At 28.4% G+C, this 14,141-nt stretch overlaps 1 protein-coding gene across 7 annotated transcripts in view; it reads right to left on the reverse strand.

Annotated features, from left to right (window-relative positions):
- Positions 1–2,680, reverse strand: part of LOC145248998 (uncharacterized) — a 119,490-nt gene extending 116,810 nt beyond the window's left edge. For 4 of the 7 annotated variants that reach the window (XM_080110847.1, XM_080110849.1, XM_080110843.1 and 1 more), the window contains exon 1: positions 2,471–2,680. The gene's annotated coding sequence lies outside the window, so the exon portion shown is untranslated. The remainder of the gene's footprint in view (positions 1–2,470) is intronic. The other 3 variants (XM_080110844.1, XM_080110846.1, XM_080110848.1) reach the window with 2 other exon arrangements.
- Between the last annotated feature and the right edge of the window lie 11,461 nt (positions 2,681–14,141).

Genomic DNA, 14,141 nt, shown 5'->3' on the forward strand with positions numbered 1-14,141 from the left:
CCTGGTGCAATTATGTGGCCGCTGGCAGACCCTGGGTATGGCAGCAGGACTCAGCGCCGGCCCATAAGTCCAAAGAGACCCAGGCTTGGCTTCAGAAGGAGTGCTACCCTTCTCTCATTGCCCCCCCTCCTCCTCCTCCTCCCTCAACCTGAACCCGCTGGACTACTTCGTTTGGTCATACGCCGAGAACATCACCAACATGACCTCCCACAACACCAAAGCCAGCCTGATCGCTGCCATTTCTTGAGTATTTGCCGAGCAACTGCCAGCACTTGTAGAGAAAGCATGCTCCCAGTTCCAGACCTGTATTGAGGCGGTGATGGAGGCTGAAGGCGGCTACATTGGATAGATGTCAGCTCTACTACATAATCAAGTTACCTGAATTGATTTTTCCGATAAAAGTTTTCAAATAAAACTGTAGTGTTCTTTTTTTAAAGGCGACAACTTTATCGTTTCACCCTGTCCTACTACTACTACTACTACTACTACTACTACTACTACTACTAATAATAATAATAATAATAATAATAATTATAATAATAATAATAATAATAATAATAATAATAGGAATAATAGGAATACTAGGAACAATATCGAAAAACTTTGTAAAAAGAATGGGAGAGATTGGAATCAGAGGGATGACTGAGAAAATACAAGGCATAACAATAATGAATACGACTGAAATATTAAGGAAACCTTTATAATCGGAGACTAACACATACGAGCTACAGGCACAAGCCGGACATACAGAAAATGGTACGGAAGTAAAACACAAAGAAACATCACATGGAATTATGAAAACTTAAACTGTATAAATGTAAGGTAATCTGTCCCCCCCCCCTTTGTGTGTGTGTCACAATAAACTTGTGTCACATCAAATAAGTGAGGAGGGTCAAGGAGGATGGAAAGACCTAGGAGAGAAAGCACTAGCCAGACCTCTGCTGGATGAGTGTAAAGAGGACTGGGACCCAGGGGAGGCTTATTGCCACCCAAATTCCAGTGAAGACCAATGGTTGGTGCTAACGAGAAATCAATGGTAAGCGGCTGTTGCGATAACGCAAATTCTTTTGCAAATGTTATCAAAAGAGGTGGAGAGTACTGGAAGTCTGGGGAGACTTGTTGTCACTCAAGACTCCAGAGAACGCCACAAACTGTTCTCAAAGAGAAATCTTTAATGGTGGCCTCTATGACTACTCCTAGTGAGTATAAAAAAATAAAGTAAAATAATAATAATAATAATAATAATAATAATAATAATAATAATAATAATAATAATAATAATAATAACAATAACAATAATAACAATAATAACAATAATAATAATAATAATAATAATAATAATAATAATAATAATAATTCATCACTAATCTTGGCTAAATATCACTCAAGTATAAGGTTGAATGAGATGGATAAATTGACAACTGAATGTCGATGAATACTATGAGTGGATTGAAAATATCTACATGCCACCAACAGCCAATTCAGAAAGCAGCAATTCTTCCCCCTGTGTCAGAAATATCACTCATGAAATGTGAGGACAGGACAAAATGCGTAGGGTGATGGTACAGCCTCGTGACTCTCGCTTTCGTAAAATTGAAGCAAGCAAGACTATTCTTCTCCGTATTAGAGGATTCCGTAGTAATCACGCTTGTTTGGTGCTCGCTAAGATAAAAGGCGACAGATTGATCATTTTTTAATAATCACAAACATCAGTACTTATTTGATTGTCATGTCGAAAATAGGAATATATCTCAAAATTACAAAAATTCATTGATTAGAACAACTGCTATTGTGTTTTTAGTAATAAAAAAAGAAAAAAGTCCATTGCTATGGACTTTAAAAAGTATGCCATTAAGGTATTGAAAAGGGAGATAAGTATGTCCCCTGTATTCGCAATATTCAAGGTGTTTACATCTCGTGAAAATGTAATTTTCTCTAATTTTGCGTAAAAAGCAATTTTATCTATAAATAATCTTCTACTCGATGAATTTTCGTCATTTTTTAGTATATTACTATTTTCGACTGTTTTTGCTTAAAATAACATTTTTTTAAAATCGATTTGTCGACTCTATCTTAACAAGCACCTGCTTTTTTTTAATTTTCAAAATCCTTTTTAAAAAAACAAAGAAAAGAAAAGAAAAAAAAAGAGGGGGAAAAGAAAGAAAAAAGCGAAACAAAAATAAAAGTAAAAATGATTCCCGGACAACTCCGGGCAACTATAGAAAGTTGTTTACTAAAAGAAATGGTAAAAATTTTATCGCGAAAAACGACACGGCGTCACAAGTTTCGCCAAAATGTGTCACGCAAGAATATCAAGTTTTGACCCCCCCCCTCCCGCTTCCAACAATGGGCGTTTTAATGGCACAAGTTTACCAAAGTTTTTTCTGTTTTTAATTTGGTCAATAATGAAAATTGGTTAACATACAATAAAAATAAAGAGAAGAATGAAAGAAAATAAAAATATATTTACGTTTTTCGGAATTTCTGTTGTTTTCACGTGATGAGAAAATGTCCGCGACGAAAGGTCTACCTACGCATTCAACAATTCGGAGAGCCTATGTTTTAGTGGTATAATAAAAAAAAGATACGGAAGAAAAACATCCCAAAGTGACGTTTGTTTTTCGAATGTCGCCTTCTGTTTAGAAGTCTCTCTCTCTCTCTCTCTCTCTCTCTCTCTCTCTCTCTCTCTCTCTCTCTCTCTCTCTCTCTCTCTTCCATATCCTTTTTAAAAGAAAAGAAGGAAAAGAAAACGAAGTTGTCACCAAACTAACCAATGGCAATCGCTTAATTTGAAAATTTGATCTAAAAAACTAAAAAAAAATATTTTCATTCAATTATACTATAGAAACGTTCCTATTTACTTGCGCCCCCCCCCCCACGAGGGCAGAGTTAGACACCAAAGTTGATTTTTTTTTAATGTGGGGGGAAGGAACAAAAATAAAAATTGTTTCAGTCGTGAAGGATTTCTCCTCCATTAACCGAGAACAAAAAATTGAAGTGTTGTATCAGAACAGATACTACACTTTGGTATTTATTTGCTTCCCTACGAAAGCAAATTAGACACACGGCCGTTTTTTTAATGTGGTGAAAAACCAGCTCCCCCAAAAAGAGGGCACTCTGGCAGTGTCCAAATAATTGTCTCACTATAAAGGGTTTCTCCTACATTGACCAAGGTGAAGCATCAGAACAGATATTACACTTTGATCTAAGCTCGAAGGCCAATGGTTGGATTTTCTCGCCCATCCACAGCATTGTATTTGTCAGGATCATACTATATATATCTATAATATATAAAGCTGTGTGTGTGTGTGTGTGTGTGTGTGTGTGTGTGTGTGTGTGTGGCCACGAATAGGCTCCTATATGGGTGACTATTAAAGAAAATTGATCACATATAATGATAGAAGATGTATCGAGACACAGGAATGAGTATGTTTGATCTGATAGAACGGTGGTTCATTAAAATTGTGGGGTCTGCGTTCGCGCCTGGTCCACAAAGTATGGAAATAAAAAAATTAAAAATTAAAAAAAAAACGTTTACAAGTGTTTTTGATATAGATGTACATAAGAATACTTTGATAAGTTATTTTAACTTAAATAGGGATGGTATAATAAAATTGTGGGGTCTGTGTTCGCGCTTGGCCTCCATAGATTGGAAATAGGCACAAACTTTAATAAAGACTTTTCATATCTATCTGCGTAAGTATACTTTGATAATTATGTTTCAGTTTGAAGAAATATGGTATAATAAAATTATGGGGTGTTCGTTCGCACCTGACCTCCATAGAATTGAAATATGTCACAAAGTTTCACAAGGTTTTTTAATATAGATCCACAGAATATTGTGATAAGTGTTTCAGTGTCAACAGGTATGGTATAATAAATTATGGGGTTTATCTATTTTATTTTTACTTTCATCATATTGGTTTTGATACCCCCAAATTTACAACCCTTCCTTTTCATAACCTATCATACTTTCATAAATCAGAGTCCATTTTCTTCGTTTTCAGTACTTTTGCTAGTATATATATATATATATATATATATATATATATATATATATATATATATATATATATATATATGTATGTATATATATATATATATATGTATATATACTAGCAAAAGTACAAGTATGTATGTATATATATATATATATATATATATATATACATACATATATATATATATATATATATATATATATATATATATATATACTAGCAAAAGTACAAGTATATATATATATATATATATATATATATATATATATATATATACACTTGTACTTTTGCTAGTATATATATATATATATATATATATATATATATATACATACATATATATATATATATATATATATATATATATATATATATATACTAGCAAAAGTACAAGTATATATATATATATATATATATATATATATATATATATCTGGCGATTAAGCTACACTGAATATTCCGCGTTTCATCCATTCTAGAATTCTTCAGGCTTATTACTAACTAGCTCTACCTATGTATTGAGCACTTTTGAAGTAAATACTTAAAGTTTACGCATAAATTTATACTTTCGTATATTAATTTTATGTGAGTAAATGAAGTAGTTATATATATATATATATATATATATATATATATATATATATATATATATATATATATATATATATATATATATATTAGTGGCCTGGCAATGCCACAGGGGAGACAACCGAAGCAGTAAAACTGAAGCTGGCCTACAGGCCACTATATGCACAAATGTAGGCAAATTTGGGCATATTTTATTGGTTTGAAAATATAGGTTCTTTTTTACCAATGTCAACAAATTTTAACCATAGAATAGTATTATAAGCTTAAAAAACTGCAAATTTTCATGTAGTTCCGTCCCATAGAACAAAAGATATGACCATTTCAATATTCAATTTGGCTATGAGTATATATATATATATATATATATATATATATATATATATATATATATATATATATATATATATATATATTCGGGGAAACGATGTTTTATTGAAATAAACAATATGTCTTGAACAATAATTCTATAAAAATATTTTTTTATATTTAAACAAAGTCTCCTCATCAGCAAAATAATTCGGAGGGGGGGGTAAAACACCAAAATAAACTATCATTTTTGTATTGAGGCAGATATTCCTTTTTTCTGCCCGTTTTTAAAGTTAGTTCTTATTTTAGTCCATCCTTTTCTTGGCATGTTAAAAGTTCAACTTTGTTGAAATTCAAAGACTTAGATTTTTTTTCTTTTTTGTAACTTTTGTTTATTTCACCATGGATTTCTTCATTACAGCCGTTTCGTTAATGGGGTGGCAATTTTATGATTTTATGTGTTCATAAAAATTTCCTGTCTTCACCAACTCATCAGATGCTGTTTCCATTTATTGTTACCAACAAAAAGTTAATTTTGTACATGATAAACCTGGTATTTGGGGGAAAACATATATATATTTATTCCCGGTTAAAGTATTCAATAATAAAAAGCCAATTAATTCAACGAGGTATATATAAGAGTGCTCAATAATCAATAAAGCGAGATACACTTTTTTATTTATTTATATAAGTATTTCTTTTACAAGATATGTTTATTTATTTATATAAGTATTTATTTTACAAGATATACGTTTATTTATTTATATAAGTATTTATTTTACAAGATATGTTTATTTATTTATATAAGTATTTCTTTTACAAGATATGTTTATTTATTTATATAAGTATTTCTTTTACAAGATATGTTTATTTATTTATATAAGTATTTATTTTACAAGATATGTTTATTTATTTATATAAGTATTTCTTTTACAAGATATGTTTATTTATTTATATAAGTATTTCTTTTACAAGATATGTTTATTTATTTATATAAGTATTTCTTTTACAAGATATGTTTATTTATTTATATAAGTATTTCTTTTACAAGATATGTTTATTTATTTATATAAGTATTTCTTTTACAAGATATGTTTATTTATTTATATAAGTATTTCTTTTACAAGATATGTTTATTTATTTATATAAGTATTTCTTTTACAAGATATGTTTATTTATTTATATAAGTATTTCTTTTACAAGATATGTTTATTTATTTATATAAGTATTTCTTTTACAAGATATTTTATTTATTTATATAAGTATTTCTTTTACAAGATATGTTTATTTATTTATGTAAGTATTTCTTTTACAAGATATTTTTATATAAATAAATGAAAAGTATATATCGTCAGCATATATATGGTCACGTGTCTGTATATGTTTACATGAAAATATATGCATATATTTCCTATTCTTTATATATACCAAAGTTGTTAAATCAGAAGCTCGATGATTGTTAAGATATCATAGCAGAGCATGCATAAACAAACAAGATTTTTGCTAGATTCCGAAGTCCAAGATTTTATTTGTCTTACCAATCGTTTTTTTCTAAAAAAGAAAAGCTTTCAGTACAATTACAGATCCGTTTTGTTCACAAGATCAACCAGTATACATATGTCAATCTCAGGTCTTTCCTCCATGAACTCATCAGAAAAAAACCCAGAAAGTTCTCACGCAGAAAAAATATGCATAACGATGCAATACACAAAATTAAAAAGAAAAGCTACTTGCATCGAATCCATCTCCAGTTTAGGAAGAGCTCTAGAAATCGTTTCCTAGAGAGAGCAGCCATCTTGTATTGCTTATATATACGTCTGCCTCCTTAAGAACTCGGTTTTTATTGTCAAACACTTTACATTTAAACGAATTAATTCGGTCACTTAATTCCATGTGCGGAGATCGTAATATTAAAATCATAAGATCACTCTCAGCCTTCTTGAATGACATTTACGCTTTTTATAAATGGTAATTTCAATTGTATTTCTCGTGGTTAACGTTGGCCGAGTGGTTTGTTCCTTGCCAATGAAGTCAGAGACGGCTTCATGGCCAGGTTTAAATCTCCCTGCACTGATGATTCCCGAACGGATGAAAAATTAGTGTCTGCTGGTATTAAAAATAATTATAGTAACATATATATATATATATATATATATATATATATATATATATATATATATATATATACTAGCAGAACCCGTTTTTCAGTGTTGCCCAATGAGCCTTAAGAAATATTTACTAAGAAAAATTTTATTAAATATTCTTTTTGTATTGTTAAGTATCCATGTACCAATGTTGCTCTCTGGAATTATGGCACAAAGCAAGAACAAATTTTGTTAGACAATCTACCCCCACACACACAAAAACAAAAAAACAAAAAATTAAACTATGATTATCTGGTGCATCATCATATGATTCACATAAAATAGTAACTATGAATAAACTACTGAAAGTCTTAAACAGAGAGATGTTATATATAAAAAAGCTTAATGCAGAAAAAAATCACTTGTTTGTTATGTAAATCTTTGGAAAAATAAACAAAAATAAGTTATCGACAGAATTGTTGTACTGTAACACCTGTATACAAATGAAAATATGATTATTTGGCATGAACAAACGTTTGTATTTCTGTTAAAGGAATTTATTCTTATCAGTGAAATTGTTTTGTAGTTTAATTGACCGAAGTAGGATATATAATAATAATAATAATAATAATAATAATAATTAATAATAATAATAATAATTTTGTAATTAATTTTGTAAAAAAATTGTAATTAAAATTAAAATGTATTTCTGTTAAAGGAATTTATTCTTATCAGTGAAATTGTTTTGTAGTTTAATTGACCGAAGTAGGATATATAATACTACTACTACTACTACTAATAATAATAATAATAATAATAATAATTAATAATAATAATAATAATTTTGTAATTAATTTTGTAAAAAAATTGTAATTAAAATTAAAATGTATTTCTGTTAAAGGAATTTATTCTTATCAGTGAAATTGTTTTGTAGTTTAATTGACCGAAGTAGGATATATAATGCTAATAATAATAATAATAATAATAATAATAATAATAATAATAATAATAATAATTAATAATAATAATAATAATTTTGTAATTAATTTTGTAAAAAAATTGTAATTAAAATTAAAATGTATTTCTGTTAAAGGAATTTATTCTTATCAGTGAAATTGTTTTGTAGTTTAATTGACCGAAGTAGGATATATAATAATAATAATAATAATAATAATAATAATTAATAATAATAATTAATAATAATAATTAATAATAATAATAATAATAATAATTTTGTAATTAATTTTGTAAAAAAATTGTAATTAAAATTAAAATGTATTTCTGTTAAAGGAATTTATTCTTATCAGTGAAATTGTTTTGTAGTTTAATTGACCGAAGTAGGATATATAATAATAATAATAATAATAATAATAATAATAATAATAATAATAATAATAATAATAATAATAATTAATAATAAAAATAATAATAATAATAATAATAATAATTTTGTAATTAATTTTGTAAAAAAATTGTAATTAAAATTAAAATGTATTTCTGTTAAAGGAATTTATTCTTATCAGTGAAATTGTTTTGTAGTTTAATTGACCGAAGTAGGATATATAATAATAATAGTAATTATTATTATTAATAATAATAATAATAATAATAATAATAATAATAATAATAATAATAATAATAATCTATATATATAAAAATGTAAATGTTAGTTCGTTCGGAGTTAATTGTCTAAAAAACCACTGGACGGATGGCTTCCACGTTTTGGTATAATATGTTTACTATATCCATGTGTGTTTTTATATATTCCTTTTTAATTATAACATTATACTTAATTTTTCTATGATAAATAGGTGGATTTCTTTGTACCGAGAGGCCATTTTTTTTTATTTAGGGACAATTATTTATTACCGCTTCCTGTCACATGACCAGTGTTACAATTTAGCGGTTTTCCTGCTAGATCTGGAGATTTCGTTTACAATCTAGCGGGAAATTCTAGAAAATCTGGAGGTATTTGGCACCCAGAGACCCGCATTAGATTGCTTGAAAATACTTTAAAACATAAAATAAACTCATTCATGTAAGTAAAAAAAGTAGCATTTATCGCCTTTGGTAACAATTATTTATTGATTATTTGTTTTGTTTTTCACCTTTTTTTTGACTAACCATTCTTAAATCTCACTATAAAATCGATTTTTCCAAGTACATTTTAGGTGGGGGGGGGCATTCCAATCTCCCCGAAGGGGTTTGTATTACTGTACACGGGTTTGTATTACTGTACACATAGATTCGAAAAAGTTGTCAAAAAACAAATATATAACAAATAAATGTTATCAAAGGCAAGATAAGTTACTTTTCTGCCAAACTGGCTAGCGATTTTCTGGACATTTCTTTCTCCTGATCTCGCGGGTTTTTTTTAAATCTCAGTTGACAACATTGCATCACTAAAAAAACACCACAGGCTTAATGTAAACAGAATGTGTTTACAATATCGGTAAATTTTAAATGGGTTTAATTACATGATTATTGATAATGTAACCATGTGATTGAACTTTAATTTAAATTAACCACACGTGGTTGCAAAATGAATGCCGACGCTCAAAGTGTATACACATTTTGATTCCTCCCTTTACTTAAAAATTCACCAAAAATCAGGAAATTAACGAATTTTAATGAAAATTGCAGTATTTTTCAAATAATGATCGCAGAATATAATGAACTAATTATTTTTACTTAACTCTTGGTGAAAATGTTTTATGTGGTTTAAACAAAAAATACCTTTACTAAAGTTATGGTTTTCAGTAGTAAATAAAAAACGCAAGAATTTATTTTTGCTTTTTTTAAAGCATCGTAATTTGTAACAATAAAAAATAATTTTTATAGTAACATTACGAAAAAAGCCCCTAAAGTCCGTATTAATGAATTCAATATAACTAGAAGAAAAATGAATTATGGAATACTATTCAGGAAATTAAAGATTCAATTAGATTCCTATTTCAGTCACCTAAATTATTTAGGGTGAAATGAGTTTAGGAATTTATAGCCAAACCTAAATATTTTTTTTTTGGTAAATATCCAGATACGCTACTACAGAACACCGACCACTCTAATTTGTTTTTTTTTGGGGGGGATGTGATGTTGGGGCGCGCGCGCCAGCATCACATTCCCCCCCCCCCCCCGCTCGCGCCCCCAATGTACAAAGTAAAATCTTCGGAAAATGTTAAATGGTGTTTTAATTGGTAAATGTCGGTGGTTACTTACGGAAAATTTGAAAATTCGATGTTCCAGGTTAAAAAAAAAAACAGATAAATTACCCCCCCCCTACTCCAACTTGGTGTGCTTTCCTTTTCTTATTTTATTTCTTTTTCAGCTAATTTTAAATTTTCCACCCAAAAAGCGCTATAATGTATTTTTGAAAATTAGAAAATTCTATGTCCTGGAAAAAAAAAATCCCCCTCCCCCCAACGTAGTTTGCTTGGTGAAGCCGTCGTTTATGCTACAGCGTGCATGCATGTAGCATAAACGGAAGCTGCAAAATGGTGGAAAGAAGTTTGTGGGTTCAGGGGTAAATACCATGCAAACGGTAAATTTGCCCCAAGTTTGACTATCAGATTCGTTGTCAGCGACCTCAATTACCTATACAAAAACAAATTAGAGTGGTCGGTGTTCTGTAGTAGCGTATCTGGATATTTACTTTTTTTTTTTCTTGCTTAAGTAAGTTAGGTAAACTGACTTTTTCGTTTAAAAATGGAATCATTTCCCTTTCGTTATTAACTTTTTTTTTTTTAATTTTTTTTTTTAATAAATATTTTGTGTTTTATATACATAAAGTACAATTGTTGAATGTTACTGTTTTGATTATATTCGTTTGGGGGGGGGGCACAATTAAAAAATTAAGAAAGATTAAAATGAAGCGAAATTTAAGTTTCCGTTCCATTTTTACAACAACCGTAAAACAGTGCATACTCGGCAAGTTTTATCGTAATTTATAAGCATATTGAAACACTAAATCAACATTTTATTTATTTTTTTGCATAATTAATGATGGAAGTATTTTTCTGTTTATTTTCTTAACATCTGTTAAAAAAAAAAATAATTTGTACATTCTCTTGAAAAAAAGAATCAAACTTTTCTCTACTTTCACATGTGTTCCATTTTAACAAACTGAGCCACAGCAACGCGTGGCCGGGTACAGCTAGTAATAATAATAATAATTTTGTAATTAATTTTGTAAAAAAAATGTAATTAAAATACTAATTAAATATTTAAAGTTAATAATCCAGATCAATATAGAACCATTTATGTTACTGTGGAGAAGAATTTGCTCTGAGATCGGTTGGACTTATATGAATTTTAAAGCTGTAATAATTTTCTTGGTCTTTCTGTAACGAATGAGCATTAGTTAAATTGTTTTTGTTTGAATATTTTTAATTACATTTTCACCCCAAATGTGACAACAATACTCCATACATGGGCGAATGGTGACCTTGTAAAGGTACAGGATACCTTCAGGTGTAAGTAACTTTCTAGCACGGTAGAGAGAGCCCATCTTCCTCACAGCAGCCTTGGCAATGCCCTCGATGTATCTAATAAATTTTACAGTTAATTTCTCTATTTGAATATACTGTACTGGTGGTTAATTCAACTGAATTCTATTTAATAATATCGCTAGTAAATATATCCTTGATTCTGAAAAGATTTTAGTTTATATAAATATAAATTACTAGAGGGGCAATTGATAGAAATATCTTTTAGAATGGTATAAAGTACACAACTCAGTTCAAATTAATCATATAGTTTTTTTTTTTGGGGGGGGGGGGGATCCAAACTGGCAACATTAATGTTACCGGGAATATTACTAACACTATATTATGTTGCATTTGCAGAGGTGGATTTGATATTAAAACAGTCATATTACATAGAGAGGTGGGATTTATTGTTCTTATAACTGGATTAGATATAAAGATATTAATTGTATGTATGTTCAGCCAGGGGATATGATATCGACGTATAAACTGAATCATGTTGTATCAGAGTGTTATCACACGGGTATATATTACAGTCCATATATAATAAAAAGAATATAAGCTTCATACCTTTCTTTCTTCAAGAGTTCTTCTATCTTCATTTTTTGAACTCCATGATGAAACATGAAATGACCAACATCATAACCAATTGAGACATCTGTTCTTCCTTCTTTTTGTGAAACCACAGAACAACACTTTATATTTTTAAAATATAAATTTATTTCAGCTGTCTCAAATGGTTTTCACAAGAGTCTACATTTCCTGTCTACATGCTTATTCTTCCCAGCCTGGTTTCCTGCATATCTGTTCACTCTCGTGACCAAGCTCCAACTCTCCCGACTGATTAAAACTCCCGACCTCCTCACCTCAGTTCCGGTGATATAACCGATTAAAATTAAAAGACACGTCTCCTTAATGTGACCTTTCCATGTCTGCCTGCCCAAGGTTATTTTGTTTACATTAAACCTAGCTAATTTATGTAAATATCTTCAGCTAAAACCCATTGCTACACGTTATTCTATAAACAATAAATAACTCCCAATATAAACTGTTTTAAGAATATCATTGAATAGATAGATAAATAAATAATAATAAATAGATAATAATTAATTAACTTTTAACAATGTTAATTATCCAACAATTATTATATGTTAATTTGGGGCTAATTAGTCAAATAGTTATATAAAATATTATCTCATAATATTTGTAAGGTAATCAACTTTTAGTAATCGATCATTTTATTTTTATTAAAGCTAATTGCATGATAATTAGGGCTATGACAACAGAATATTCTTATCATTGTTTTGACTCTCTAGTATATACCCGACACAGTTAGACACAGTTAATCAACCGAGAACCACATCACTCTATATAAAAGCATATAAGATATCAACGGATACACACTCGAGAGACTAAACAATGAAAAGAATATGCTGTTGTCATAGCCCTAGTGATAATATAACTTTGTATACTTAAAACGTTATTGTAAGCTGTATTGGGTACTTTCTAGTTTAGTAATTTTAGTTTAGTAATATTTTAAATTTGATATTCTTAACTGTGAATATAATCTGATTAAAATTAGGTTTTTTGTATCAGTAGTAATATTTAATAAATAAGTTTAACTAAGATTTTTTTAAGTGAATTATTATTTTTCTTTCAAACATAAATTTATTCTTATCAGTGAAATTGTTTTGTAGTTTAATTGACCGAAGTAGGATATATAATAATAATAATAATAATAATAATAATAATAATAATAATAATAATAATAATAACAATAACAATAATAATAATAATAATAATAATAATAATAATTTTGTAATTAATTTTGTAAAAAAATGTAATTAAAATACTAATTAAATATTTAAAGTTAATAATCCAGATCAATATAGAACCATTTATGTCGCCGTGGAGAAGAATTTGCTCTGAGATCGGTTGGACTTATATGAATTTTAAAGCTGTAATAATTTTCTTGGTCTTTCTGTAACGAATGAGCATTAGTTAAATTGTTTTTGTTTGAATATTTTTAATTACATTTTCACCCCAAATGTGACAACAATACTCCATACATGGGCGAATTTAGTAATTTTAGTTTAGTAATTTTAGTCTAGTAATATTTTAAATTTGATATTCTTAACTGTGAATATAATCTGATCAAAATTAAGTTTTTTGTATCATTATTAATATTTAATAAATAAGTTTAACTAAGACTTTTTTAAGTGAATTATTATTTTTCTTTCAAACATAAATACATCTTGTAATGTTGTTGGTTTACTATTGATTCAAATATGTCGCCATGTATGGATTTAGTCTCCTCGTGAAGTCTGAATTAAAATACAAGGCACGATAAAATTGTCGCCATAGAAAAGACAACATGATTCCATTTCCGTTTGATGAAAATCGTTTCTTTTTGTTTTTTTTTTTGTTTTTTTTTTGCAGACCACTAACTAGTTGGCCATTGGCCAATTGGAATCATGTCATCAGGTGATAATTTTATTGTCTCACCCTGTAGTATAAAGAAGGTTAGGGGATTTTATTAAAGAAAAGTGCAATCTAAATTTATAAGTTCAACACAAGACTTGGAATTGCATGAGTCGACTTATCGCTAGAAATTTCACAATTACAGAAGGGGGTTCAAATATATAATAATAATAAAAAAAAAAAAACCCAAAACACCA

The sequence above is a fragment of the Euprymna scolopes genome, chromosome 27, assembly GCF_053919585.1.
Source record: "Euprymna scolopes isolate OS-2025 chromosome 27, ASM5391958v1, whole genome shotgun sequence".
Classification (NCBI taxonomy): Eukaryota; Metazoa; Mollusca; class Cephalopoda; order Sepiida; family Sepiolidae; genus Euprymna; species Euprymna scolopes.